A 25,905-nucleotide genomic window follows, 5' to 3' on the forward strand; every position below is an offset into this window, starting at 1 on the left:
CACTAACAGACACAGAGCAAACAGAAGGAAAAAAATCAAAATAAACATGTAAGAATAATGAGCAACTATGCCTGTACCCTAACATTAACATAGACAGTAAAATACTCCCTGCTGTGTGGATCAGCATGAGAAATATCCACAAAATGATGAATTGTTGGAGATAAAAGCATAAGTAACATACATGTGTCAAAAAGAATATCGATGTGCCACTGATCTTTGCAGACCAGCATGAACGGCACAGGAACCATGTTAAACTGAAAGCGGAGTTTGCGATGTTCCCACAAACCAGCGGCAAGATGAAATCCAATCTACCACTGAGCTGTGCAGATCAGCATAAGCGGTGCTGGAATCTGTGAAATAGAGATGGTGGTGACATTTGTAGCATGAAGTGGAGCTTGTGTACTGATGAAGGAAGGTCAGGCAAGGCCAGGGGTAGCATTAGACAGGCACTGCGCCATTATGCTAAGAGCAGTGAGACAAAGGACGTTCTAAACAAAATAAAGATCACTAGAGTCAATCAGTATCAGGTGCTTGCCACGCACATGAGCAAAATGGAGCACGCTAGGGTCAGGCAGGAAAAGGTGACGCCTACCATGCATCCAAAATGGCAAAAACACACGGTCAGGCAAGGGCAGGAAAGCAGGGCGCACGGTTACTAAGCACACAACCTGGGCACAAGAGCCCTCAAACAACAGTACCTGAAGTTGGGAGAGCAAGCGGGAGCTTCAGTTGAGGCCCAAAACGAGAGAGCATGTTGTTTGAATCAGCATGACCTCTGGAACACGAAGGCTGTGAAAACGATTTTCACTGTTCGTGAGCCATCCTCCGCAGAACTACCATTTGACTCAGCAGAGGAAGAGTTGCTCCGAGTGGAGGCTACAAGCAGATGGATTTTGTGGAAATCTCTTTTAATTTCATCATATCGATTTGGTTGCTGAGTTGAGGTTTCTTTATAGCGGATGTTGGACATTTTTTCTCATCACCAAAATGAAGTGAGGTGCACAGCACAAACAAGAATTACAGCACATAAAAAGGTGGTTGGCAGTAGTTTGATGGTAGGTACATCCATAGAGACCTCATTCTCAAGGTCCAAACTCCAACTGTCCCACCTTCAAACAACAACATTCCTGACATGAACTACATTCTAGAAAACACAATGAAACCTTAGCAACAATGGTGGGAATAGAAACAATAGAACACCACAGAGGTCTCTTTGATTTCCTCTGCCATAGACCCTCCCTGTGCCCCCCCCTGCCTTTCACTGAGGGGGATATCCACAGGCCGTTTTGGTTGATTCATAGGGTATAATAACTCCTATAGTTCTAGGGTTGTTGCTTGTTTCGCAGAGAAACTAGTGTAATAAGGAATGGCTGGTTGTTATCAAGTTATGATGAGTTGTGACCTGGTGGGTTTGGGCCATCATTGTGAGAGGGGGGAAGTTAGGAATGTTGTTATACTTTTTAAACTATTTGAGACACTATGATGTTCCACCAATACGGGGCTGTGGCACTAGGCATGAAATCACACTGACTCAGAGTCACACACACTAAACTGTATAATAGGCATAGTTAGCTAATTATACAATATAGCCAAGTGAGCAACCCTTTATAATGCATCATGTGGAATGTCTGAGGCCCAAACAACTCCCATAAAATATGCCATGTGCTAGCTTACTTGAATAGAAACCAAGTAAATATCGCCCTGCTGTAAGGGATACATCTTACCCCCAGATCGGAGCTTAATTTTGCCACACATTGGTCTGCCCATAGGGTAGCTTCCTCATACTGATCCTATGTGAGAGGGGTCATTATTATGATAGAAAATGTTACACCTCCAGAGATAATGACCCCAGAAACAGGTGCACAAGGCAGGAATACAACTGAAAAACGCTCCCTCTTGACCTATAAGTACTTTTGTCATTGGAATTATCTCTCAAACACAGGGCATACACCAACAATATCTACACAGAATGTACATTTTTCTCATTTTATTTCATTTTTCAATAAAAAAATCTTTTTTTTCTTTTCTTATCATCATTTTACAAATATAACACTTATAAAAATATATACATTCCACACTGAGGCTTCGGAAGAGTATTTTTCACCACAATGAAACTATGCAAATATGTCTTTAGTTATTCAAATTCATATGAGCACTAGATCAATTAATTATGCACAAAACAGGTAAAGAGCTGCACACACACAACACAGTATTAAACAACCTGAGGACGATGGCGGTGGCGGCTTGCGAAGGGGATTAGAAATCTCGGATTCTTTAAAACGTAAGTGTGTGCAGGAGTTATATCTGTTCAGATTGACGGACTGTTATATAGGTTTATAAAGGTTGTTTTGCTCCGCAAAGGGTGGGGACTAAATTATATAAACGAGGGTGTAATTGAAACGTTGTTAAACACTGACATCAGGGTTTATTACTTGTTTGGAGAGGCGCCGCATTCTAGCCATAGTCAGTCGCGGTTGAATCCCCATGTAAGGGTGGGGTCAATTAAAATTAAAAAGAAGTCCGACCGTCTTCTCGCTCGGCATAGCGTAAAGGTTTTAGTATAAGCTGTGCACCTTCACAAAGTGAAACTCTTCCGGCATGCCTGTAAATCTTTGTGCTGTTGATCAGTGACAGGGAGGTCTAGGTTTATGTGTAGTTAACTATACATTTGAGAATGCTTTGGCAGGTTCTACTGCACTCCGTCATATCTGTAATGTGAAGGCAATACATGTTAATGAAAAAATTAAAAAAAAAGAAATAAAAGATTTTTTTATTGAAAAATGAAATGTAGATATTGTTGGTGTATGCCCTGTGTTTGAGAGATAAATCCTATGACAAAAGTACTTATGGGTCAAGAGGGAGCGTTTTTCAGTTGTCTTGTTATTTCCTTTCCCCTCTACTCCCTGACCTGAAAGTAACTCCTAGAGGGAGTCCCCCTTCTTTCACTATTTAGCACAAGGCAGGAATGCACTCCTATGAGGTAGACTGTATGGCATGCTTATCAGCATAATAAACTGATAGGATCCAAATGTTGATGATCCAATGTTCATAAACAACAAGAGAGGGAGGGTGAGGAACTGGAGCCACTCCTTGGACCCCCTGGTAAATAGTACAAAAAAACAGATGATTGGGACCAGAAATAATGACAATAAATGGCAGAATGAGTAACTCTAATTTGTAAAAAAGAACCCTCACTCACCAACCTAGTTGGTGACATGCTTCATCACTGGGTTTCCACCACAGAGGCCGAATGCCTCTCTGGTGTACTTCAACACCTGGTTACAGCAGAGCAGGTTTTTTGATAGTGAAAGTGCAAAATGTGATAATGTGATAAGTTAAAATTGTCTTTACCAATCCAAAATGTTTTATTAGTGGAGTGGTAAGACAAGGTTAAAAAGTGAGGTGGGTGCTACACCGGGTAAACTGGCCAGTCACATCACTACATGGTAGGTGCAAATGGTCTACATGTTTCAGCCTCTTAAGTGCCAGTAGAGAGGCTTTCTTCAGGACCTTGTGCCACAGCCGTATGCACTCTCTAAGGTGCACCCTGACCTGTGGCATAAATATGACCGCACAACTTACTGTTAATGGACCACCTTCAGAATTGCTGAAAGCATTGTTACTCTGAAAAACAAAGCACACATAGAAACAAATTTGCCAACAAACAAGGTACATCTAGTCAACAATTTAAATAAACTGTAGTGCAAGTGACATTCTTCATGCCGCAATTGTGTGCTCTTCACTATACAGCCATAGGTATTAACTTAATATCCTGTGTTTTTATGTGCTCAATTGTATGTGCAAATAGTGTTTTGGAACGCATATGTCTTGGCAATGTTTACCACACTCTGGGGCTCCATACTCAGTACTGAACCACACACGCTATTACGGGGAGGGGATTTTAACTGTGCACTGTGGGATGGCTTATTATAATATCAGAACATAAACTACTGGACCTCTGGAAACGGAGATTATTGCAGAGGAGAAAGGGAGCATTTTGTTCAGCAGTGCTTAATATGTGGTTGCATCTGAACTAAGGATTGAATATCCTGGGTGCGAAAGCCTTGGTGCATGAGAAAAGGCATTTGGTCCGGGCACTTTTAGTTTACTCCCCCATCCTCTTGTGCCTTGCACTGCCCATGTCAGTCTCCTATACTAAGAAATGGTGGCTGGATGTGGGGAATCTGGCAGACGATGCATTTAGTGAAGAATAGTTTTGTTTAATTCAGTGTTGGTTCAGTGGACTGAATGGCTGTAGTATGGATTTGCAATGTTGGGTGCAAGTGTTGAAAAAGAAGTGTATGTAATCTACCTGGTCGAATTAGGCACCCCTAGGAATCCTCACAGAGTACTCTAAGTAAATAACCTAATACCACACAGAGACAGGGCTGACATGACCATGCTCATGGCCACTGATGGAGAACAAGAGGAGAAAAAATGAACCCCTGCCTGACCTACTATTAAATAACCCAAATGATGATTCAGTAGAGGGTGTTATGTTTTTAGACTCTCATACTGCACAACAACAAACTGATTGCAGGCAGGTCCTAACCGAGTTTTCTGAGCTATTTTCCTTGGCTGCTGGTCAGACAACATGGTGTTTTCATGATGTGGACGCAGGTGATAGCTTGCCAGTCAAAATCAACATCTACAGGCTATCTGGCCATGTCAAGGCATGCATTAAAGCTAAATTTCCCAAGATACGAGCGCAAGGGGTGAAATAGCTCTCTGACAGGCCCTGGGCCAGTGGGGTGGCATTGTTCCCCAAACCTCCATTAAAGGGTGACAAACCAGAGATGAAGTTGTGTGTGGATTACAGGGGTCTTAATGCAGTCACTAAATCTGATACCCACCCCCATTCCACAAACAAATCCATGAGTACCTTTGATTTAAAATCAGGGTACTGACATATTGGGCTCACCCAGGGAGCAAAGGAGAGATTAGCTTTTCATACTCCTGAAGGCCACCTTTAGTTTGAAGTGAACACACAGAAGGCTCTACACAACCAAGGCCCCACCTAAATGTAACCATCGCCTGAACTTCCACCAACTGTCAAGAAGACTACACTCCCCCTCCCTCTTCCTTGCCAATACTCCCTGCATCTACTGAAGCAGATGTGGAGGATGTTATGTTATGTTATGTTAATTGAGGCTTATTGAGCGCACTAACACCCGAAGGATGCTTCTTCTCCCACATTACAGCAAAGACTTGGAACAGCCTCCCCATGCAACTTCAGACCATCACCTCCTTTCCGGAATTCTGAATGGGCCTCAAAACATGGCTGTTTGAATAAGTTTCCTGGACCTGAATGCACCTGGATACCCCACTGGGTGATTAGCAGCGCTTTAGAAATCATGATTGATTGAGTGATGTCTTTTTGACTGAAAAATGCCCCTGCTGCTTTTAAAGGTTGGTGAACAGACTACTTTTAGGTCTTGACTATTATGGTGATGCATATCTGGATGATAATGCTGTATTTATTTCAACCCGAGAAGATCACCTTGTCTACCTGAGGGAAGTACTACAGTCCCTGCAACAGGCAAGCCTGCTTCATAGGCCTTATTGGATCAAACCCATGTTTTGAGTTTCTATCCAATCCAATCCAAAAATTCTTTATTTCGGCCACATGGGCCATAAAAGAAGCAGTAGAAATACATACAGATAAAAAGACAATATATACAGTAAAAACAACTGGACCTGCAGAGTTTAGAAAAAACAGGGTAAAATGAATTAACCAGACATTTTCTTCCTTATTATCCATGCTGCCATTAAGAATTTGGAAACCGCGAACACAATGTGGCCCAGGGTATTAGTTTTCATCACCCTGTAGGCCTGTAAATAGTTACTGAAGCCCAGATTCCGGCATAGAGGGGCTAGCCAGCGCCTCCTCGGGCTCCGATAGGCGTGGCAACAGAACATTATGTGCAAATCATCTTCATCCTTAACTTTACAGCATGGGCAGAGCTTGTCGCCCCCTAGCGTCCATTTATGGGTGAAGACTTTAGTAGGGAGCGTACCAAACCTCCATTGCAGGAACAGTTTCCTCGCCAAAAGAGGATAAATAAAATCCATAAAAGTTTCAAAGATATAAGAATTTTTGGATACTAAAAAACATCCCGTCAGGGTGCCACTGTCATAAGCATTGCCCAGGTCAGCGAGGTTTTTGTTCTTATAGAGCTGTGCGAGGGATTTGCGCGATAGCCTTCTACATCCTTGAACAGGGTCATCCCATAGGTCTGGTAGCTTAAGGTCCGAGCATTCCGACCTAATAAATGCCAGCCAGGGGATCTTGCCATTTACATCCAACCTCATGACGTGTGTGAGGTCCTGCCTGTAGTGATGCAGCTCCTCGGTGGTCCATACCCGATGCCAGAACTTCAATGGTTTCGACCGTAGGTCCTCTGCAATTGACGGGAGACCCAAGTCGAGTCTTAAGGGGAGGAGTGGTGTACCTTGCGGGAGGGCAAGTAGACACCTAAAGAAGCAGTTTTCCACCCCTGCCATAACCTTCCCAGCTTTGTGGCCCCAGAGTTCGCTGCCATACAGGGCAGCTGCCTTCGCCTGTGTCCTGTACATTTCCAAAACCGGACTAACAGGCTTGAAGGTGGACTTGTTGGACACCCTCAAGAGTGCGCCCGATAGCTGGGAAAGTTTCAGCCTGGATCTTGCTACCTGGGAGTCCCATGCCAGATTTTCTTGGAGTGAAACCCCCAGATATGTAAAAGTAGAGACCCTTTCCAGGCTAGTTTCCCCCAGTTTTGGGTTGGGTCTGGTCTTGGAGGGAGGGTTGAAGATCATGAACTTGGTTTTATCCGTGTTCACCTCCAACCCATGTTGTCGACAGAAGTGACCAAAACCATCCACAATCCTCTGGATCCCCATAGGTGATTTGGAGAGGAGGAGGGTGTCATCGGCAAACATTATTGCCGGGACCCTCCTTCCTCCCAGGACCGGGGCGTCATTGTCCCCAACAGCGTCAAGATGTTGAATGACGCTGTTTATGTACAGGCAGAACAGTGTCGGAGCCAGAACACAGCCCTGCCTGACACCTCGGCGGACCGGGAATTTACCCGAGGGCTTACCATCCCTCCCGCACCTCACTACCGCAAAGTTGTTCTCATGCAGCCTAATGATGATTCTAAGGAGGTGGGGGGGAACTCCTAGCTTCTGCAAAACCTCCCATAACTTCCCCCTCGGGACCAGGTCGAAGGCTGACCTCAGGTCCACGAAGACCATGTACAGTCGACCTCCCTCTAGCGTGACCGTCTTCCAATACAGGAGAAGGAGGCGAAAAATTTGGTCCATGGTCGACGTGTTCTTCCTGAAGCCAGCCTGGAGGGGGCTCATGATGTCATTGGCCTCGGCCCAGTCCAGGAGATGATTCAAGATGAGGCGGGCAAAAAGCTTTTGGGGCACATCTATTAGGCTTATAGGCCTATAGTTAGAAGGGAGCAAGGTAGAACCCTTCTTGTGGATGGGTACAATCTCTGCCCCCAGCCACGTCCCAGGGATCGCCATACCTTCAAGAATGGCATTAAAAAGAATGAGAAGGTATGGGGCCCAGATATCCGGGTGGTGCCTAAATAGATCCCCGGGTAACCTATCAAGGCCTGGCGCCTTCCCCACTGCTAGGCGCTTGAGGGCATGCTCCACTTCCCCCAGGGATAAATCCATTCCAAGCTCCTGGGTACCCATGGGCAGTTGCAGCTCTGCTGCCGGGCAGGAATTAGTATCTTGGTAGAGAGCCCCAAAGTGGGCCTCCCAGACCGCAGGGGCTATATTTGGCTCTATCGCTTTACTGAGCTCCCCTGTCCCATTATTCACTAGGGCCCAGAATTTCCGGGAGTCCCTAACTTTGAGGGCATCATAAAGATCCTGCCAATGGGTCCAGTCCCACTCGGACCTTGCAGCCACCAGCACTGATTTATGGTACTTCCTGAGGTCACGTACTTTGGCCTTATCTGAGCCCTCTTTTATTGCTGCAATGAGCTCAGATTTTGCCGCCCTACAATCTTGGGTGTACCAGGAAGGAACCACGGTCCTTTTCTTCCGGGTTGGGACCTCCGGATGGAATACCTCGGCCAGGTCCCTCACTAGATCCTGGTGGATGGTTCCCAGTTTCTCGTGATAGACTGGTGTTCTTGGTTCGTTCAGGAGAGTATCCACCTCCATAAAGCTCGGAAGTGCCAGCTCATATAATTTCTTAATAGACTCTTCCGAACTCACCAGCTTTCCCCACTTTACCCGACGCCTGTTTGTGGTCAGGGACAGACCCCCCAGGTCATCCCCTTGGCCAGCTGGGGAGGGGTCCACCATGGGCAGAGGGCACAGGATGTTTAGGCAGAGGGCATTGTGGTCGCTGTCTGACCTCTTAATTACCCTAAGGTCAAGCACTTTGGGCCAAAGTGAGATATCCACCATGATGTAGTCAAGCCTCGACTCCTGTCCCCTCCTATTGAAAGTGCAGACTGAGGGGGTGTCGGAAGGGGTGCGACCATTACACGCCCTCAGTGCGCAATTCAAGGTAAGGGACGTGAGCTGTAGTGCTAGAGGGGACCATGCTTTAGGGTGGGGTGAGGACGAGGGTGGAACCCCCCAATGGTCATCCTCGGCCGTTAGGGCACCATCCAATAAACCTTCCAGTGGTTCAAAGTGGCAATTGAAGTCTCCTCCAAGCACCACCTTGAAGTCACCCGGAAGTTGGCCCAGGAATAAGGCCAGATCATCTAGGGTAGGTGATTCATTTGGCGAGGCCACTGGACGCGAGTAAACGTTGACAATGGCCCACGAGGATTTATCAGGCCAAGTGAGCCGCACACACTGGATGTCCTGCGAACATGTATGTACTTGCTCCGCCTGACACCCAGTGTGACTCGCAATCCAGATTGCCAAGCCCCCAGATGGCCTCCCCCTCCCAGCCCATTTGGCAGGAATTTCGTAAATTTCAAACCCTCTCCTGGGCTGGGCGGCCCTCGCCCAAGTCTCCTGGAAGAGGAGTATGTCGCATTCACCTACCAGGGAATCCCATTCAGGAGAGCCTTCCTTGTTCGCAATGCCTGCCACATTCCAGGAGAGAATCCTCAATCCTGGAACAAGTGACGGGGTGCCCTGAGCTCCAACAGGAGATTGCAGGGTGACCATGGATGAACCATCGTCTAGGGAACCAATTCCGCAGACAGCAGTGGCGGCAGGACCTAGCCGCTCCACTGCCCCTGCCTGCAGAATATGGGCTGATCCGGTGTCGAGCAGTGGACCCAGTTGGGACAGGGTATCGTCTATGTTAGCCTCGCTCTCGTTGGCGGTGTGCATCCGGGTTGATTCCACCATGGGGACCACATCCGATCCCACACAAGCCTGCACATCCACCACCATCCTCCCGGGATCAGACAGGATTGACCTAATTTGTGGTCAATCAACCTGGTCCAGACAGGAAAACCTGTTGTGATGTACAAAGTTTGCCCGGACAGTTGGAAGGGGGTGCCTTGATCTATAGCGGGAGCCATCTATAGCAAAGCCCACCCTAGTCCACCCCTTCTCACTCCCACCCACCATGTTGGTACCACTAGGATAGAAATAAGAGAGGGGTACGAGTTCTATATTGGACTTGTCAGGCCTTACAAGCCAGTTGCAGATGTAGTTTGCAACATGTGGTCTCCTAAAACTTAGGACGATGCAATCCCCTGGCCTGTTTTTAATGGTAGGGCCAATCCACGGGATCCTCCTTACCATCAGGACCTCGCCCTTCAAGTTTGGAGGCAGCGGTCTATTTATACTGAGCCAGCTTATGACCTTATTACGGAGGGAATCTTGAGACTCTCTAACTCCACCAGTTAGTTCAGGAACTCCCACCATGATTGCCGTAAAAGGAACAGCTTCTGGGGGCAGGTTGACCACCCTACGTCTATCAAGGGGGGGGGCAGGACCATCGCTCAGGACATTTACAGTACCCACAGCCACCCTTGTCTGCGGCGCGAGTTGCGGCGCAGGGGGTAACTTGGATCTCCTGGGGGCCGGGACAGGGGGCCTAGATGCTGGTGGTAGCAAAGTGCACGCCTGAGGGATAGACGCGCCATTTGCACTAGGCAATACCCTACTGGAACCCTGAGGCAATGTGGAGGAAAGTACCCCATTCCCAGGTTGATCCCCGATAGCTATAGGAGGATTTACAACCATACCAGGACTATTCCTAGTATGGTTATTTTCCCGGGACTGGAGTAGATTTTCTATTGCTTCTAGTCTAGCTGAGATGGGGATTAACAGATTCTTAATAATAGTTGTGAGCGATGTAATTACTAAATCTGAACTGTTGGATGTTACCCCACCAAAGATAAATGGGCCCGCCAACACTGGTGGTGGCACAGAGGCTGGCGAGGCCACATGATCCGACCCCGACCCAGATAGAATAAGCTCTGGAGAGACCGAAATGTCTATGCTTTCTTCAAGGGACGAATCAGATGCAACAGTTCTTGCCCTTTTCACCCTCTTGGTTTCATCCGGCCTTTTCCTTTTTAGAGGCTGAACCACCCCACTACCTGCAGGGTCTAGTGACAGGACTGCTTGGCCCGCTTCCAGCGTGTTTGAGCCCATATTGTCGGGGACAGCAGGGTGGTCAGAAATCCCCAGCAACCGCGGGGAATCCCGATCCCTCTGCGGAACAGGGGTTCTCAGCTGTCGAAGCACCGACTCAATGGTCTGGTCGATGCTGTCCAGTAATGACATGTGAGTGGCGTCCATAGTGATGGGAGTACTGGCATCATTTGAGGCGGATTCCCCGAGGTCCATAAACACACTTTCGGGGCCCATCTCAAGATGAGAATCCGTGGATGAGTGGCACTTACTAATCTGGGAGCTCGCCTTGGGGAAAAATTTTTCCAGAGTGCTTACGCCTTGTTGTGCAGACTTGCTCCTTAGTGCTCTGGATGCCATACTGGGGTAAGTGGTGGGGCAATTTGGCCGGGGCGTTAGAGGGGTGGCCCGGTCCGGTCTCTCCCGGCCTCTAACGGCCTAAAACGGCCCGCTCTTTGCCCGGTCTTCGCCCGCGCGCGTCCCGCGATCGCGCGGGTGAGCGAGGTTTAGTAGGAGGAGGAGAAGCGAGCGGGAAGAGGCAGCAGGTGTGCGCGCTGGTCCGGCGCAATTACCTGTGGGCCTCGCAGTCCCGCTCGCGCTGTGGGAGTCCTCTGGTCACACCGGATTTAGAAAACCAGGAATGGAGCACGCCGGCTCCCGCTGATGTCCACAGTAAAACAGGCGATGGGAACACAAAAGTCAATGAATAGAGCACGCCGGCTCCCGCTAGTGCCCACAATTGATAGAGCGATTGGGATGCTTCAGTGAAGGGCACGTCCCGCTTACAGCAGCGACTTCGAGCGGCTCCCGCGGAGCGGGGGCCGCGAGTCGTATTTGAATATTAGGAGGCTTCAGGGAGGAGCGAGCGGGAAGAGGCAGCAGGTGTGCGCGCTGGTCCGGCGCAATTACCTGTGGGCCTCGCAGTCCCGCTCGCGCTGTGGGAGTCCTCTGGTCACACCGGATTTAGAAAACCAGGAATGGAGCACGCCGGCTCCCGCTGATGTCCACAGTAAAACAGGCGATGGGAACACAAAAGTCAATGAATAGAGCACGCCGGCTCCCGCTAGTGCCCACAATTGATAGAGCGATTGGGATGCTTCAGTGAAGGGCACGTCCCGCTTACAGCAGCGACTTCGAGCGGCCCCCGCGGAGCGGGGGCCGCGAGTCGTATTTGAATATTAGGAGGCTTCAGGGAGGAGCGAGCGGGAAGAGGCAGCAGGTGTGCGCGCTGGTCCGGCGCAATTACCTGTGGGCCTCGCAGTCCCGCTCGCGCTGTGGGAGTCCTCTGGTCACACCGGATTTAGAAAACCAGGAATGGAGCACGCCGGCTCCCGCTGATGTCCACAGTAAAACAGGCGATGGGAACACAAAAGTCAATGAATAGAGCACGCCGGCTCCCGCTAGTGCCCACAATTGATAGAGCGATTGGGATGCTTCAGTGAAGGGCACGTCCCGCTTACAGCAGCGACTTCGAGCGGCACCCCGCTCATAATCCAAGAGCAAAATGGACTGTGCCCCTGTGGGAATGTCCAACCATTTAAACACATTAGGAATATGTGAAACTGCTACTGCGTGACTGCAGTTTTTGCTGTTGCTAAGTTTCTACATGCTGCTTGGCTAATTTTAAGCACAATTAATATGTCTGAATTATAACAGCAAATTTGTATCGTTTTTAAATGGTTTGATTTTACATGTTGATGATTTTCTTATTTTTAGCTTTTGTAAGATTTTCTTTTAAAAGGTTGAATTGTTGATGGATTTTACTATTAAGTGGACGGTAAACATTGATTGAGACCGCAACAGAGTCCCTAGGCAGCTACTGCACACAGCACTTTACCCCCCGCACCGACTTCAAAAGACGGGTGGCAGTCCGGCAATGCGGAAGACCGCAACAGAGTAGTCTGCACTTTTGCCCGAGTCCCTGGGCAGCTACTGCACACAGCACTTTACCCCTGGCCCCCGGAGGGGCTTCAAAAGACGGGCGACGGTCCCACGATGCGGGACGTGCATGGGGTGTGCCCGGGCTTGGCCCGGGCCAAGACGGGCCCGTCTTAACCCGCTATAGACTGGCAGAGACTGGACTGGGCCACAGCTCTAACATTTGCATTGAAAGGTACTGTGACCTTATGCTTAACTTGTACTAACAGAGTAACTTGGAAGAACACCCACGCAGTTTGGATAGTTATTGACCTTGGTGTGTTTGAAGAAATAGGTGTACGGTGAATATTAAGCACAATTAGGCTGGCAATGCAACCATCGTGGAGGTGACGGTAGAGGGTGGTAACAAATAATCACTTTGTGGAAAGGCTAAATATGGGAAAGAGAAAAAATATGAGTGTCCTGAATAAAAAGCAAGTCAAAGCAGGGTCACACCCACGCCAGACATTGCTTTGTTATCTAACTGGAGCTGTGGGTGCAATTGAGCGCCAGATTATTACAGTTGAAGAGGCCTTAAATACCAGACACCCAGGTTTAGGGGGGCAACTGAACTGTTAACATATCAAACGAAGGGCCCGCACCACCCATAGAAGCAACGTAGGAGTTTTCAGGGAACCAATGGTTGTCTTATAAACACACTAGATAACATATCAGGCCGCGATTTAGAATCCGATAGTGAACGACCAACCAGGAGAGCTAGAAATTCCGAAATCTGCTTGGTCCTCCCCCTAGGTTAGGGGGGACCCCAAAATCATCAGCTCTCTCATTGCCTAATGTTTTCATTGTAAAAGTTCACTTTTGTGAATTGGTTATATGCTTTTAAGCATGTAAAATTGCTTTTTCAAAGCATCTGAGGATGTTGTTGATTTAGCTGCTACGCTATGTGATTAAGCACAGTTTTGGTACTGTACTACGTGCAATTTGCGAAGTGCGAATTAGTACAAACTTTGCATGCTCCGCTAGCATAGCGTAGTATTAAGCCCAGGGTTAGTTTTCACTCGACTTTGCCAACAACTTATGTTCTCCCTCTGTCCCTTTCCAACCCACTTTTAATGGCCAAGGTAATTTCTCGACCATAGATTTTGTATTAGCGTCAAGTAGATATTTTACCCGCATCAAGGATTTTACCACACATGAGATCACATTAAGCGACCATTTTCCTATTGGTATTGAAGTGATGGTGCTTGATAATATCATAAGTACCAGAGGCACTTCTACGCATATTGTGGATAATATCACACTAAATAGACAAAATGGTTACGTACTCAAATGGATTTTATCTTTTTTGGATGAGAATTATCCCACCTGGAAATCCTAGAAAACTTTTCTGTTATTACAAGCATCATTCAGGAAACATTGCATGTGAAAGCAAGAAACAATACGAAATGTAAACAAGGGTGGTTTGACAATAATTGCACGAAAGCATATTCTAAGCTTAAATATTCTCTACATGCAACAGTAAAAAACCGGGAACAGATTATTTTGGCAAGAAGTGACTATAAGAGGGCAGTAAAAGCAAGGTAGAAGGCCCTAAAAGAGGAAGCCTAGCAGGCCTTACATGAGGCTTTGGTTAATCGCGATACTTCCTCTTTTTGGAAGGCGGTCAACGCACAGTTTTTAGCCAAAGGTGATAAAGCAACCGTAGATGTTGCCATCCCTGAATATGAATAGATATTATACTTCCCTAGGTTATATAATAAATAATAATAAGGGGAGAGGGGTTGGCCTAACGGCTAAGGCGCTCGACCTCGGACCTGGGGATCTGGGTTCGAGTCTCGGTAACGACGCCCAAAAAAACCCTGTGATTCTGGGCAAATCACTTAATCTCCCCGTGCCTAAAAAATGAAAAAAAAGTGTCCTCATGTAACGTAACTGGTGCTATGTAAAGCGCTCTGATAACTGATTTGGTTCGGTTCTAGTTCGCTCTATATAAAACTCTGCAAAAAAAAAAAAACACAGATAGATGAACAGGGATCCCCATTAACTGGGGCCGAAATAGAGAACTCTGTAAGGCATACAGGCTTACCCTTAAATTTGACTCTAAGTGAAGTCAATACGGCCATTTCTCTAAGTCTCGGGGGCAAGGCGGCTGGCCCGGACGGCATTCCGGTAGATCTATTTAAATCAAATTTATCTCTACTGGGGGCCACTGTTAACACAGGTTTTTTAACTCTTATTGCTCACAAGGTTTTTTGTCGACCTGGCATGATTGAATAATTGTCCCCATTTTCAAAAAGGGTGACAGGACTCTACAGTTAAGATTGTGGGACGAGTCTTGTTAGACAGTTTACAGGTATGGGCACAGAAAAAAACATACTAAGCGATATACAATAAGAATTTCGCAAGGGTTTGGGCACAATCGAACAGGGTAAAATGTACTTATTTTATTAGACAAATATACCAGGGCAAAGCGGGAAAGGCTATATCTGACTTTTATTGACCTAACAGCGGCTTTTGACTGTGTGATTCATGGAAAACTGTGGTCGGTTTTAGCGGGGATGGAAGTTGACGTATTAATATTCACATTTCTAAGGCAACTATACTCAGGGGCAAGGGCCAGGGTCCATTATGGGAGGGGGTCAAATGCACTAAGCACTTTAAAGTGATGAGAGGAGTCAGACAAGGGTGTATCTTTGCCCCGTTCCTTTTTACACTATATTCAACTGAACTAGAAACCGTACTCGTCTGGGAGTGTAAGGATTTACCAGCCACAGTGACACGCCCTATCCCGGCACTCATGTATGCAGACGAAGCGGTCCTTTTGGCCCACTCACCGATCAGCCTCCAAAAGGTTGTTAATGTTTTTTTCATATTTTCTGTCTAATCTGGGACTTACTGTGAACTGCTCGAAAACATTTGCAATGAATTGTAGAGCAGGACGGAGAAAGAAGACCAACACGCTTTGTATTTATTCAAAGGCAATAGAGCATACTAAAACTTTCTCTTACTTAGGGATATTCTTTGACCAAACTGGTATGTGGTGCCACGCGATAAAAGCGAGAAGGCTGTTTTTAACTAAATCTCTGGTGGCCTTATTAAATTCTAGCAGAATTATAGGAAGACATCCCCCTGCAGAATTGTTACAGATCTATAGGGCAAAATGTGTGCCCATCGTCACCTACGGCGCTAGATTCTGGGGCTACAAAGGGGTTAACTCACTACTGTCTGCAGAAAACAAGTTTTTCAGGTCAATCTTGGGTGTCCCAACCAGTACATCTACGTATTTATGCCACCAAGAACTAGGTATGCCATATTTGGAAGACGTTATTAAGATTGAATCTATGACAAAATATCGAAACCAGAAAAATCGACATACAAAATTATCGTGTACTAAATATCGATGACAAATAGATCGACTTCCCATATTTATCTAACAAACAACATAAATATCGAGTAAACAATATCGTTAAACATAAACATCGACCACACAAAAATTGGAAGCACACATTTCGAAATCCAAAATATCGACAATCTTAAATAAACATAGCACATATCAAAAATATCGTAAACAAAAATATAGACATCAATATTATCGACAATACATCAATATCGACAGCTCAAAAATACAAATAAATTCTTAGTTTACACACTATAGTTTAAATATTTCAAATATACACTCATGAAAAATGTAATATACATAACAAACACAACCATAACGAAACATTCTAAATAAAAATAATTAACCATACTAAATAAATTAAAACATTTTAAACAAACACACTTAGGGGCCGATTCCGATCCGAATTGCTGTACGGAGCGTTTTTCCCGTACGATTCGTACACCCACAACGTCCCCGTACGAACCCGCAAGTACGATCGTTACCCAAAGCGCCTCTCTGTACAACTCGTATCAAACACCATACAAATCGAGAGTACATACGGATTCTATGCGGGTGACGCGGTACGCCACGGTCGGACGTAAATAGGCCGACCTTACCGGACTAGGAAGTACGATCCGTGTTGACGACACTCCAAGCGGCCCTTTTGCTACGAGAGCTGAAAACAACCGTAAAAGCAGAGTCCGGCCCGACCCGCACCCCGGTACGCGACATACACGAGATGAACCCCATCGACCGTGTCATCCCAGTCCTGTACGCCTACGACCTCGTACATAGAAACCGACGACGGCGCAGACGGTGAGTACAACCTACCGCAACAACGGAAGTATATCTGTGCGGTGCACCACACACGCACATCACCATTGCAAAAATGATACCTGCCGCACACACGTCTGTAATGTTGGGGTACGGTGCGCCACACGCCAGAGCGTATCACCATTGCAATAGAGATACGTGCCGCACACACGTCTGTAATGTCGGGGTACGGTGCGCCACACGCCAGAGCGTATCACCATTGCAATAGTGATACATGCCGCACACACGTCTGTAATGTCGGGGTACGGTGCGCCACACGCCAGAGCGTATCATCATTGTAATAGTGATACGTGTCGCACAGACGTCTGTAATGTCGGGGTACGGTGCGCCACACGCCAGAGCGTATCACCATTGCAATAGTGATACATGCCACACACACGTCTGTAATGCCGGCGTACGGTGCGTCACATCTGAGTGTTGGGTGTATATGACTCCCAGCAGTGCCCAGACATAGGAGGGGTGGGTGGATATGACTCCTAGCTGCACCCTGACATAGGAGGGGTGGGTGGATATGACTCCCAGCAGTGCCCAGACATAGGAGGGGTGGGTGCAGAGGACTCCCAGCAGTGCCCAAACATAGGAGGGGTGGGTGGATATGACTCCCAGCTGTGCCCAGACCTAGGAGGGGTGGGTGGATATGACTCACAGCAGTGCCCAGACATAGGAGAGGTGAGTGTATATGTCTCCTAGCAGTGCCCAGACATAGGAGGGGTAGGTGCAGAGGACTCCCAGCAGTGCCCAGACATAGGAGGGGTGGGTGGATTTGACTCCCAGCTGCGCACAGACATAAGAGGGGTGGGTGGATATGACTCCCAGCAGTGCCCAGACATAGGAGGGGTGGGTGTATATGTCTCCCAGCAGTGCCCAGACCTAGGAGGGGTGGGTGCATAGGACTCCCAGCAGTGCCCAGACATAGGAGGGGTGGGTGGATATCACTCCCAGCAGTGCCCAGACATAGGAGGGGTGGGTGCAGAGGACACCCAGCAGTGCCCAGACATAGGAGGGGTGGGTGGATATGACTCCCAGCTGCACCCAGACATATGAGGGGTGGGTGGATATGACTCCCAGCAGTGCCCATACATAGGAGGGGTGGGTGTATATGTCTCCCAGCAGTGCCCAGACATAGGAGGGGTGGGTGCAGAGAACTCCCAGCTGTGCCCAGATATAGGAGGGGTGGGTGTACATGTCTCCCAGCAGTTCCCAGACATAGGAGGTGTGGGTGTATATGTCTCCCAGCAGTGCCCAGACGTAGGAGGGGTGGGTGGATATGACTCCCAGCAGTGCCCAGACATAGGAGGGGTGGGTGCAGAGGACTCCCAGCAGTGTCCAGACTTGGGAGGAGTGGGTGGATATGACTCCCAGCAGTGCCCAGACATAGGAGGGGTGGGTGTATATGTCTCCCAGCAGTGCCCAGACATAGGAGGGGTGGGTGTATATGTCTCCCAGCAGTGCCCAGACATAGGAGGGGTGGGTGCAGAGGACTCCCAGCAGTGCCCAGACATAGGAGGGGTGGGTGCAGAGGACTCCCAGCAGTGCCCAGACATAGGAGGGGTGGGTGTATATGTCTCCCAGCAGTGCCCAGACATAGGAGGGGTGGGTGGATATGTCTCCCAGCAGTGCCCAGACATAGGAGGGGTGGGTGCAGAGGACTCTCAGCAGTTCCAAAGTCACAGGGGTGTGCATTTCCAACATCATACAACAACTACATGCCTGTGGTAAATAAATAAATAATACCCTATTTTTGACTAGACATATATCATAACAGATAGCTCAATAAATAAGAGTCAAGATTCGAGGTAGTAGGAGTTTTGCAGGTTTAATACAGCATAAGGACAGGAACAGGACAACCTGCATAGGAATAGGATGACAGGGCCCAGCAGCTGCTGGGGCTGGATCTGGGATGAGCGCGCTGGCTTTTAATAACAATACATGAGCATATATACATAACGCAAACACATAGCATTACATTGCAGTAGGCGTAGCAGTGGGTGGAACAGAAGGCGTGACGCGTAGCAGTCGCGAAAGATAAGGGCGAAAGTAGGTGTAACTGGGCGTATACATAGACATGTGATGCAAACGTAACAGAATATGTCATGAATGGGGCGGAAACCATGGAGGGGGCTACCTGAGGAGCCGGGACCTCTAACCTGATGGTGCGCGCAAACTAGCAATGACGTATCACTAGGAGAAGCTGGGGGCTATGAACTCTGTGCTAGGAGCAGAGACTGAAGTCTGGAGGGTCGGGGCGACATGTACCTAAACAGTATCTAGTATCTGATGTTTAGAGAACATGTTGATATAAACTAGAAGTTAGGAGGGGAAAGGCTAACTTGATTCTAAGACTGGACCATGCATTATTCTACATGTAGTGCGTGATGAAGAATATGAAGAATATGAAATGACCATTAAATGCAGTATTTCTCTAACGTGGAGACGTGAAGGCTAGACAATGACGGAAACTATTGATGCAGTTCAGTAGCTTAGGAATGCAGAGAAGGAGGACTGAACTGATAACTGGAATCATAACATATTCTTGGCAGACTCAGAGACTGAGCCAGGCTGGGCCGGGCACTGCGAGGCAGGAAGTAAGTGAAGGGTCGAGGATACAGGTGGGGGCTGTATCCCTCCTCAGCGAGGCTTCAGGAGACAGGAGCTGAATCTGGTGTCCGGGCCCTTTTGAGGCCTAGAAACGGGGACTTTATAATGGAATAACGTGCACACTGAGAAACGTGGCAACGTAGCTTTACATAGGCCTGATATTCGTATTATTCACGAGGACTGGAAACTGGCATACTAGAGGGGGACACAACTGTAATTGCGTCATTAATCAGACATGGGGAATGCATATGCATATTTAATCATGCACACATAACATATGATGGATGACACGTAGGGACACAGAACATGACAAAATTTACTTTTCCACATTCCCTCCTTGTCACTACGTTTCCATCAGGAAACATCAATATTCATGATACCATCTATCATTTCATACAGTATCATTTGCTCGTCTCGAATTATCCTGGAACGGGATTTAGAACTGGGCTTGGGACTAGGAATACAAGAGGTAGCACAAATGCCGCAAATCGCAGGGCCACATTGTATACAGAGGCAGCAGCTGAATATGATCGCTACTGCAATACCTAGAAAGGACAATATTTTCCATCCCCATGCGGAAATTATATTCCAGAACCAACCGGACCATGTCCAGGTGCCTGGATCTTGGTGTATCAGATGGGCAATTTTATGGAGTCTGGTTATAGCTGAATAAACAGACGGCGCGTTATTTGGAATGAAAATGCAGCAACTAGATCCGATGACTCTACAGGCCCCGCCCCTATCGGCCAGTATGACGTCAAGGACGAGACGATTTTGCAAAACGACAAATCTCATAGCAGATTGCTCTTCAGTTAAGTTACCTAGAGCAGAGGCAGTCTCATTTATTACAGCTTCAAGGGTTCTGGTTAACCTACGGATTAGTTTACTATTCTGGATAGGTCCTATAAAGAAAAAGAAACCTCTGTTGAAATCTGTATACTGTTCTAGAGTAGTTTCAGTATAATCGACAATTGGGGACTCCCTTCTATGTCTAATGTGTACTAGATGTGTATTTCTATGATAATCAGGTGGGGCTAGGAAAACTGGTGGCAGTAGGAAGGCAATGTAACAGGTTCCCTCCCAATCGAGGGGCAGACGAATATATGCGGTTTGACCACAAATAAAATATGAATGACGTGAAGCTTTGAAAATAGATTTCCCACTGTCACTATACTTGACAATAGTAGTACAATCACTATGTCCTACATGTACGGAACCATTATTTCGGACACATAATTCGCCTTTGACTGGTAGTACTGAAATAGCAGGTAAGTCTGGAGTAGTATCAGACTGAACATTCAAGACCATGAAATTCGACGAATAATTACCTAAATTATACACTTCATTTTCTAGATCTAAACCTGTTCGGTGAGGGAGACCTTGCTTGTCTGGGAAACATGTACTGTTAAGAAAAAACATATCTGTTGAGGATGACGTTAACGTGGACCATGCTCCACACGAACCATTATGTGAAAAAGGATAAGGAAAGAGTGGCAGAACTCCCTTCGGTGTCTGGAAAGGGGGGAGTCGACCACACACCCAACAATTAGTGGCATTGCTGGTCTGGTGTGAGTAATGTAACATGCGGATAAATGAGTTATTTCGCATAGCGAGGCGGTAAGAGAGTTCATGAGGGGGCAGATCACTAAACGTGTGCTCTACTGTAGCATTAGCAGACTTATTTACATGTGAAACTGGGAAACATAGGTAAAATGCATAACTGGTGCAGGAAATCATAAGGCTGGAAAACAATATGAAACATAGAAAAACGATACATCGGATTGAGTTTTGACTAACTCTCTCACTATGGGGGTCTATTTTATACATGTCAGAAACAGTCTAACCGTTTCACCTAGGGGAGGACTTAGACAATCAAACTGACTGACTCATTTTACTAGACCTTAATTTCTGTTTATACTCCTGCTGCGGAGTTTTCTCTAACAGGGGAGGGGTTGTAGCAATGTCTTTTGCGGGACAGTCCTTGAGAACAATATTCTGGCAATCCTTTGAATCCTGGGAAATGTTCTTTAAGACGGGTTTCAGTCCATTAAAAAGTTTGACATGAGAAAGGTGTACCCAGCCTTTGCGTCCTTCCAACTTCACGGCTGTACGGGTAGTGAGGAGGACCTGTCGGGGCTCTTTCCATCGAGGCTCCAGCGGACTTGATCTGTCAAAGTTGCGGACCATCACCATGGATCCTGGAACGATTTCATGCGGTGCCACCTCGGTATTGTCTGGAAATGCGGCGGCAACCTGTGAACGACATGAGTTGAGGGCAGACATCAAGGAAGCTAGGTAATCTGTCAGCATATTACTTGAAACATCGGTAATACTTCGGGGTCTAGGAGTACCCCACATATTAGGGGGGCGGCCGAAAACGACCTCATACGGGGACAGACCTGATCTGGAATGTGCGACCATGCGCATATAAAATAAAGCGACTGGCAGGGCTACTAGCCAGTCCACACCTTTTTCTTTACATATTTTGGCGACTCGGACTTTCAGAGTCTGGTTATGTCTCTCAACGAGACCGGCTGCTTCAGGATGGCGTACACAATGGAACTTCCACTGGTACCCTAACAAAAGGGAAACATGCTTCATGAGTTCAGATGAGAATGGCTGGCCGTTATCAGAATATACGACTCTAGGGAGTCCATAACGGGGGAAGAACTCACGAACCAACTGCTTGGCAGTGGTCGCGGCTGTGTAATCTGGGACTGGATATGCTTCTGTCCACCTGGACAAAGCGCATACAACTACAAGGACATACTTGAAACCTCGACATCGCTCCATCTGAATATAATCCATCTGGAGGACTTCAAAAGGGTGGTCAGGGGGCTGGAAACCACCTTGTTCCACCGGGACACTTTTACCTGGATTAAACTGACAACATATCATACAGGTATGGACTTTCTGCTTAGCTGCAGCTCGTAAATGCTTGTTGAACCAAATGTTCTGGATACTGTCAAACATGGCTTTTTCCCCTAAATGTGCTGGACTATGTGCGGTATTAATAATGACTTTAACCATAGAGTCGGGGAGAAACCATGTGGCTTTACCCTTCGTTACCCATCCCTGATCTGTCTGGACCCCTCCTTGTTCGGACCATTTCTTGATTTCTTCGGGAGTAGCATGTAACTGGATATCTATGACATCTTGAGTAGGGTCCTTAACTGTCATGCATGTAGTCGGATCTGGAGTATGTGTCTGATTAACTTGAATGTCTGGAGTCTGTGCTGTAAGCTTGGCTGTGCGATCTGCTAGATCGTTACCCTGGGAAATAATGTCAGTGACCTTCGTATGTGCTTTGCACTTCATGATAGCGATAGATGTCGGTAAGTGTATGGCATCTAACAGAGCTTGAATAAGGAGACCATGCTGAATCTTGGTTCCATGAGAAGTCATGAAACCTCTCTCCTGCCAGAGCACTCCGAAGTCGTGTACAACTCCAAATGCGTAGCGTGAATCTGTGTAAACATTAACTTTCAGGTTCTTGGCGTGTATGCAGGCTTGAGTCAGAGCAACTAGCTCTGCTGCTTGAGCAGACAGGGTGTCAATACGGTGTGTCTCAATAACTTTAGTGTCAGTAGTCACTGCATACGCGGCTACTAGTTCTCCTGTACTAGTTCTCATACATGAACCATCCACATAAAGTGTCAGGTCGGGGTCTGGTAACGGAGTATCTGTCAGATCTTGTCTTGGCTTTGTCGTAATGTTAACTACTTCCACACAGTCATGTGTGGCAGAATTCGAAGTAACTGAGGGTAATAATGTAGCAGGATTCAGGATGTTGCAGCGTCTGATTTCTATGTGTGGCTGGAACAGTGTCAATTCATAACCTGTTAAACGTGCAATTGTCAAGTGCTGAGTTTGTGTTCGGTTTAAAAGAACTTCCACAGAATGTGGAACTTGTACTGTCAAGGTATGTCCTAAGACTATGGAATCACTTTGTCTGATAGCTAGTGCTGTGGCTGCAACTGACTTGAGGCACGCAGGCAAAGCCTGGGCGACAGGATCTAATGTGCTCGAAAAATAAGCACAGGGCTTGTATTGTCCTGCTTGATCTTGTGTGAGAACAGATAATGCTGTACCTTCGCGTTCAGTGACGAAAAGTGTAAAAGGCTTACTGTAGTTCGGTGTCGCTAGAACTGGAGCTTGGCATAGGGCTTTCTTTAACTCATTGAAACTAAGTGTATGTTCAGATGTCCAAGGGAGAACAGTCGATACGGCTGCCTCCTGTGTCGTTAACTGTATCAGTGGTTTGGCTAGAAATGCATACTGGGGAATCCATTGTCTGCAGTAAGAAGTAAGGCCGATAAAAGCACGTACCTCCTTCTGGGTCTTGGGCTGAGGAAGACTCGCTATTAACTGGATACGGTCTGGTGTCAACTGCCTACCCCTCTTGGACAGCAAGTGTCCTAAGTAGACCACTTGCTGGACACAGAATTGAAGTTTAGAAGGGGACACCTTGTGCCCCATCTCGGCTAGGAAATACAAGACTGTAAGGGATGCTTGCTCGCAAGCACGTTCAGAACGGGCTGTGATCAGTAGATCATCGACATACTGGAGCAGGGCAGTGTCAGTTGGCATGTGAATGTTGTCTAGTTGTCTCTTAAGTGCTTGACTGTAAATACTAGGACTTTCTGTGAAACCTTGAGGAGCGCGTGTGAACATATAGCTCCTTCCATTTAAACAGAATCCGAAAAGGAACTGGCTGTCTGGATGAATAGGAACACTGAAAAATGCGTTCTTGAGGTCTATGACAGTGAAGAACGTGGCTTCGGAATCAATGGCTGTCAATAGGGAAGAGATGTCTGGGACAACTGGGTACTGCGGAATAATACATTTATTAAGCTCTCGTAGGTCGATCACTAATCGATATACTGGGGGTGCATTTGGATCAGTACGTTTCATAACTGGAATGATCGGAGAATTGCATACGTTGGAGTCAGTTTCTACAACCACTCCTTGAGCGATGAGCTCGTCAATAATTTTGGATAAGGCTGCTACAGCCTCGGGTGGCAATCTGTACTGTCTGATTCGTGGTAACACTACACCTGGTTTGAGAGTCACACGATAAGGTGTGATTTGCATATAACCTACATCAGTTGGACCTTGCGCCCATAAATGCTGTGGAACATTAGACAGTCTTGAATCAAAATCTCGTAACACATAGTGACCCTTAAAGTCACGTAGGAACAATCGTATTCCCTCTGGGGAACAGCATATAACTGCACCTAACTCTTTCAGTGTTTTAATGCCCAATAGGTTTTCTGGACATGACTTAGTAAGTAACAGATCAGTAGTACGGGACAATGGACCTACTTCTAGAGTAACTGGCTTTGAAATCTCATTTACGATAGGTTTTCCTGAAAATCCAAGGGAAACATTTCTTGAGCCTGAGAGCGGAGCCCCTGGAACTTCGGCATGACTAATTGTGGTCCTACTTGCCCCTGTATCAATCAAAAACTTTCTGTCTTTCCCTAATACTTGACTGTGAACATAGGGACCTTCTTGATCTACAGGTATCTCGATGAGAGGCAAGCCTACCTCCCTCTCTAGGCTGTTTCATGAATACTGCTGGTACTCTGGATACTCAGACTGTGCATACTGGTACATCTGCGATGTAACGTGCTGTGTTGCAGCGATAGGCTGCGGTACTGTAACTATCTGTTGTGCATTCTGTGGCTGAGGAGTCTGTGAAACTTGCTCTTGTCTAGGCGGACGTGGTCTTTCCTTAGTCTTACCAGTAGCTATGTTGTGTTTCAGAACTGCACACTCATTTATAAAATGACCTGGCTGTTTACAATAATTGCAGTTCCCTTTAACGGGAGCTGCAGGATGACTGGCTTGATTCGGACCCCTCTTCTGACTGTCTTGAGGAACAGATTGTGCAACTAGTACTTTCATTTTCGTGTCTTTCATACGTTTTCTCTCGTGTTCTTGCTCTTCCCTGATTCTATTCTGGTGGTACTGGAGCATCTGGAGCATCTGGGACGGAGTATTAGCTTGCCAGGTGCTTTCGACTTTCAAAACTCGATTTTTAACTTGTGGGCTTGAATTCTCGACTAATTTAGTAACAAAAAGGTGAGGGTATGACTCACTACTTGTCTTGAGGCCACTATTGATGCTAAAACATTTTTCAAACCTAGAATAGAAATCACTAATATCTTCCTCTTGTTTCTGTTTACAGGCTGAGATTGCATCCCAGTCTTCTTTTCTAGTTGTCAATAATCTGGGTAAAACTTGAATCAATAATTCTGGTAATTCTTTACATTTCTCTCCTAGACCAGTACCTGGTACTCGTGCCTTGTCTTCAGCTTCTAGAACTGCCCAATCGATCTTTTTCTCTCCCACCTCCCATTCTTTTTCCTTTAGCTTTTCATACACCCCTGCGGGCAACAGGACCTTTAACATTTTAATGATATCTGGGTAAGTGTATTCTCCCATACGGAGCATGTCTTTTAATTCTCTATGGAACCCTGCTGGATCTTTGTCATGACAGGGAATTAATTTCTTCATTTCGAGGAGTTCCATCTTTGTAATCGGGGTGTAAACAAACACTCGTTGCATTTCACCGTCCTCTGTCTTAACTGGATGCACTTCTCGTAACGGGTTCTGTCTTTCCATGTAAAATGGTTTACTTTCTG

The sequence above is a fragment of the Lissotriton helveticus genome, chromosome 6 (genome assembly GCF_964261635.1).
Source record: "Lissotriton helveticus chromosome 6, aLisHel1.1, whole genome shotgun sequence".
NCBI lineage: Eukaryota > Metazoa > Chordata > Amphibia > Caudata > Salamandridae > Lissotriton > Lissotriton helveticus.